The 6,459-nt window shown below is 30.7% G+C and overlaps 1 pseudogene; it reads right to left on the bottom strand.

Moving 5' to 3' along the window:
* Window positions 1-5,827: 5,827 nt before the first annotated feature.
* On the bottom strand, window positions 5,828-5,961 carry LOC145265138 (U2 spliceosomal RNA; annotated as a pseudogene).
* Window positions 5,962-6,459: the final 498 nt, after the last annotated feature.

A 6,459-nucleotide genomic window follows, 5' to 3' on the forward strand; every position in this document is an offset into this window, starting at 1 on the left:
ATCACTATTTCGATTTGCTTTTTCATGATAATATGTTCATCTTGATACATTATAATAAACATTTCCATTCACTGGTCGTTTGCTTAGCTTAGCTTTACATCATTTTTTCACAATGTTTCTCTACTTGCTTTCAGCATGAGAGCAGATCATATTCTAAACGTTTCATGCATATCACACAAACTTATAATATTTGATCAACATTTGACTAACAATTTTTTGCCAATTTCCTTCAACATTCTCATTACCATTACTACAGTTTACATTTTGTCGTTAAAATGAAGCTGTACATGTTTCCTATTACTTGGAAACCAGATTTGTAAAAATCCCATTTTTTTTTTCACTCTGAGAATTTTCATTATATTTCTTTGACAAACGATTTATTTTCAATGAACTTCAGCACATGATTGTTACTGCTTTTTCCCCTTTTGTCTTATATTTGTTTTTCTTCATGCCAAATATTTTATATATCAATTTTTTGCTAATTTCTTAAATTTTATTTCTTTAATTCTTAGTCCACCAATATAGTATAAGTTTCAATTGCATTGAACGCAATGTTTTAGATAGTAAACATCAGCATATTTCACTTTTCAAGCACTTTTTCATTTTATTTCAAATACTATGTTTTATTTCATTTTGTTGACACTCATTTACCCCTCTGGGGTGCTACAAGGAACATGTAGATTGATATACCAAACATGAATTGGTGCTTTATAACAATAGGTATCTATAATTTTGCTTAATTCTCTAACCTAAACTTATCATTAACTAACCGTAAATTATGTTTTAGTTTTGTGTATATATTTTATATTGTGAAGAATAAACAAAAATTCATTTCACCACCACATTTGCACTGTTAGCATACACAAATATCACTGGTTACAATCATTGGTAGCTGTTTTTTAAAAACACCAAATAACATTCACGCTTTCCATTGGTTTTTCATGATAACAATTTAATATTGATAAATTATAATAAACATGTCCATTACATTCTCTTTTTATCAATAAATATACTTGGTTGATAATTAAAGAACACAATGTTTATTGTAATAAAACTTGTGATCTATAACATCAAATTGTATACATTAAAGTTTCCTTTCTCAATTGAAACAAACAACATATCCCACACTAAAAATGAGGATTTTACTATTGCCTTTTAGATCATTTTTTAACAATGTTTCTCTTCTTACTTTCAGCATCAGAAAATATAATTTTCTACACGTGTTTCATGCATACCACACAAACGTATATGTGACCAACATTTTACCTCTGATACATTTTTTTCCAATTTCCTTTCACCATTGTCATTATCATTAGTACAGTTTTCGTTTTGTCTTTAAAATGAAGTTGTACATGTTTCTTAATACTTCGAAACCAAATATATCAAAAAATAATTTTTTTCACTTACAAAATTTTCATGATATTTCTTTGACAATCATATTTGTTTTTAATTGAATTCAGCATATGATTCTTACTGCTTTATCACCTTTTATCTTATATTTCTTTTTCTTCATGCCAAATATTTTAAATATCAATTTTTTGCTCATTTCTTAAATTGAATTAAAAAAATGGATTTTTTTATTCCACCAATATTGTATAAGGCTCAATTCCATTGAACACAGTGTTTTATATAGTAAACATCAGCATTGGTTTCTATTTTATTTCAAATACTGTTTCATTTCACTTTCTCGATAATCATTTACATCTTTGGGGTGCAACAGGGAACATGTAGAGTGATATATCAAACATGAATTGGAACTTTATAACAATAGGTATCTAGAATTTCCACATACCAGTGTGGATAGTTTTAAATATTTACAAACTTACAATTTACACACTATAAACAAATGTATCTTTTTTTCTTTTCTTTGCTTATTTCTCGAACCTAAACTTATCATTAACTAAACCTAAACTTTGTTTACTGCATTTTGTGTATATATTTTATAATGGGTGAAATAAACAAAACTTAATTTGGCTAATATCATTTGTAGTGGCATGCACTATTGACATATATAAAATCACAGGTGACAATCCTTGATTCCAGTTTCGTATAAGCACAAAATATCTATCATTATTTCGATTTGTTGTTCATGATAAAAATTTAATATTGATACATTGTAATAAACATTTCCATTGCTTTTATCTTTTTATCAATACATATACTTGGTTGATAATTAGAGGACACAACTAACCCTATACTTTGCTTTACTTTGTTTTGTATATATATTTTGTATTGTGTGGAATTAACAAAGATTCATATGCAGGAATCTGTTGATACATTCCAAGAATCCCAATGCGACCAACAAACTTGAAAGACTACAATTTCTTTTTACTATGACCAATAAGAAAGCTCAAGGACTAAGTTGTTGGACTCATCCTGATCACCATTTTAAATTATTGTTAACAGTAAGTTTAACATTTTAAGTACAGAATAATATTTCTTTTGACATTTATAAATTACTATTTTCTGTGACAGATGTTACTTTTTCAATATTGATTGTACCCTCTTTTGTGTTTTTAAATTTTGCATACAATAATATTAAGCACACCATACCAAGACCACAATTTCAGTATCTAATAAACTTCCTACCAAGGTCAATGTTTTCAAGTGACAACGGAGAGTATTCATGTTATGTTTCACATTTTTATGTTTTGAAATATTTTGCTGCTTAATATCAAATTCAGCAGATGAGTTCTTTCTTATGCATCAAACAATTACATTTTCTGATATTCATTCAAACTAATTATTGAAAATCAATTTCATATTTTCTTTACTAAAATATTACTATGCTTGATTTCATCAAGTGGTGCGAATCTGTTTTTTACACTAACAATGTGCACATTGAAGAATAAAGTTTTTTTTTTTTAAGGTGGTGAAGGTGATCCGGGGAGTTTTTTTTGTTTTTTTTTTCCAAAAAAGGTACTTTTTACGAATGGGTATCCAAGAAACATTCAGTATTTTGTCGGAAATTAAGATTTTCATTGACAACTCTCAATACTATCAGAAATGACCAATCTACACAATACAAACTAACTGTTTTGTTGGCTTTTTATTCTAACTCCAAACTAACCCATAACTACATATTGCTTTTATTTTGCAAATTTGATTTCCTTTAGTTTATATTGTGTAGCTGAATCAGAAATTGATTTAACTTTTGTCATTTGTAATTAACATGCTTTCAGCGCAATTACTACAGTGTAATCACACATGATATACCAAAATAAAAACACTTCAGATAAAGTCTTCTTACATAGAATTCAGTTTCTTACATGACATCTGATGAAGTCAGTACAAACGTTACAAACTAATACTTGAAAAACAATTTGACATTTACTGTACTACAATATCATATTTGTATAGAAGTAGAAATCTGGATACCTATTCTGATACCTAATAAAAGAAAGGACACTCTTTGGGGCGGATTTTGATGATAACAAGTCACTAATAAGAAATTATAATAAACATTGAAATAATTTAAGAATTTTACCAAAATAAAATTGCATGGTAATCACCCAATTTCTGCCACAAAATTTTGATTGGCAAAACTCATAAACAGAAAATATATATTTTCTAATTTCATCTTTTTTTTTTACATAATCTGATTTGATGTTTTCCTAAATATTCAAATCACTATTTTTTTGCTGCTTAATATCAAATACAGCAAATGAGTTATTTTTTATGCATCAAACAATTACATTTTCTCATTCATCCAAACTAATCACTGAACATCAATTTCATATTTTCTTCACTAAAATATTACTGTGCTTGATGTCATCAAGTAGAGCGGATCATTTTTTTTTCATTTGTTCACACATTTTTCCAATTTATATATATTTTGTCTAAGATTCCTAGCCTATGTCATTGCATACCAATCTGTTTATTAAAAGTTAAGGTTCACTGTAAACACATACGTTACACCAAAATAAAAACGCTTCAGATAATGTCTTGATATTCAATTAAGTTTCTCACATGACATCTTATGAAGTTAGTAGAAATGTTACAGACTTTTGAATCTCAAACACTTTCAATACTGTGCACTGATATTTTCTTTTTTGGAATATAAGCACATTCATGATTTTTTTTACAAACGCCAACAAATGTCACATTTTGTAGCAATGTACTGAAACAATTATAAAAATAGGTATCTAGGAAAAGGCCACTACATATGTTATAAATTCCAAATTTCCACAACCTGGCAAATACTGGTACACGCTAGCAAATTTAGATTTGTAATTACAGAATATGATTCTAATTTTTTCCTTTGCTCTTTATTCTAACACTACACTAAGTTTACTGTTTTATTTCGCTACAGTTGATATTGTGTAGAACAATAAGAAAATCATAGTGAACAATGCATTCAACAAAATTTCACACACATTTCTAGATACCTATATCTAATAAGTTCAAAAGAAAGGACACACTTAGGGAGGTATTTTGGTGGTCAAGTCACTAAATAGAGATTAGCTGGTTTCCCGGCATAGCCCAAGATGTAATAAAGATTGACTGAAATACATGTTCTAGCTGGTTTCTAGGCGTTGCCAGGGATGTAATATAGACACATTATGTTGTATATTACCTGTTCTCTTCTCCCTAAGGTAAAACAATTTCATGTACATGCTGTAAATTACCTACACTAGGGATAAAACATGAACAATACCAGTCCTAGGGTAGATAAAACAAATAATACATAGAGATGAAAGATTCCTCTCCCCTAAGAATAAAACATATATTCAATATCTGCTTTTGTTTTTTCATTGTTTATACGGTCCCGAGCAACGCCGGGTAGCCCTGCTAGTCTATATATATAAAAGGCAAAAATCGGTGTGTATGTATGTATGTATGTATGTATGTTTGTTTGTAACGCTAAAACTTTTGAAAGACGGAACCAGAGTTGACAAATTTGGTATCATATTGCACCTTGATCACCCGGATGACAAATATCGAAATTTCACGTCAAACGGACCAGTAGAAAGGGGTCAACTGATCGTTTTTCTCCTAGGGGGGGCCCCCCAAAAAACCTGTCATTTTAACGTTATTCAATACGTGTCACGTGACGTGACGTCAGCTCAAACTTTTGACAGACACAACCAAAGTTGACAAATTATGTATCATATTGAACCTTGATCACCCGCATGACAAATATCGAAATTCCACACCAAACGGACCATTAAAAGGGGGTGAACTGATCATTTCTCTCCTAGGGGGGCCCCAAAAAAAACCTGTCATTTTAATGTTAATATTACATAATCCAAAAACGCTTAGTCATGTCACGTGACGTGACGTCAACATCCAGTAATGGCGAACAAATGTAAACAAACACTTTGTTTTACCGATACTTTTGTAATTTCTCTTCTGCTTTGTTCTAGAGATTATTAAACTCCATGACAATGTCTCCAACGTATTTAACTGGTTAAAAATAGTATTTATACAAGAGTTTTAACGAAAAATATCAGGAAAAAATGTACAGGAATAAAAAAAAATTCAGCTTTCAAAATATTCGTCGATAAAAAAACCGATCTTTATATTTACGCTAGCCATTTTGTATATTACCACGTGACCTGCTATCTCTTAAACTGGAGGGGGGGATCCACTTGAATCCAACAAAACCAGTAATTTTTTTTTTCTATTATATATACATCATTTTCTATAAAATTAAGTGTAGACTTTATAATTAAAACAAAAAATGTTATTCATACTAAAAAAAAAAAACGCTTAGTCATGTCACGTGACGTGACGTCAACATCCACTAATGGCGAACAATTGTACCTATTTACTATGCCTCCCCACGGGACAGAGTTAGACACCAGGGTCGTTTTTTAACGTGGAGAAAAGGTACAAAAATAAAAATTGTCTCAGTCGTGGAGGATTTCTCCTCCACCGAAAGAGAACAAGAAATAGAAGTGCAGCATCTGAAGAACAGATACTACACTTTGATCTTGACCAAAAGGCCAAGAATGCGAACAATTGTAAATAACAACTTTTTTCACAAAACCAACACCGTCTTTCTTTTTTTCTCTCTCTCTTTCTCTCTCTCACCCACTTACTCTTCCCTCTCTCTCACCCTCTTTCTCTTGACGTCACACCACTGTTAAACTGTGGGGGGGGGACACATTCCCAGGCATTATCTCCTATAGATGCACATTTTATTAGAAATTCAGCTTTCAAAATATTAGACGATAATAAAAATATAAAACCAACACACTCTTTCTCTTTTCTCTCTCTCTCACCAACTTACTCTTCTCTCTCTCTCACCCTCTTTCTCTTGACCTCCTACTACTGTTAAACTGTGTGTGTGTGGGGGGGAAGAGGCAGCTTGAAAACCAACAAAAACAGTGCACAGTTTCCCAAGCATTTAGGGTGGGAAGGGGGGGAAGAAGCCGAGCGCACAGTTTCGTGTGAGAGAGAGAGAACAATTCTCAACCTATATACTCAACAAATTTTTTATCTACAGATTTGAAA

Source organism: Euprymna scolopes, chromosome 3, assembly GCF_053919585.1.
Source record: "Euprymna scolopes isolate OS-2025 chromosome 3, ASM5391958v1, whole genome shotgun sequence".
NCBI classification, from domain to species: Eukaryota; Metazoa; Mollusca; class Cephalopoda; order Sepiida; family Sepiolidae; genus Euprymna; species Euprymna scolopes.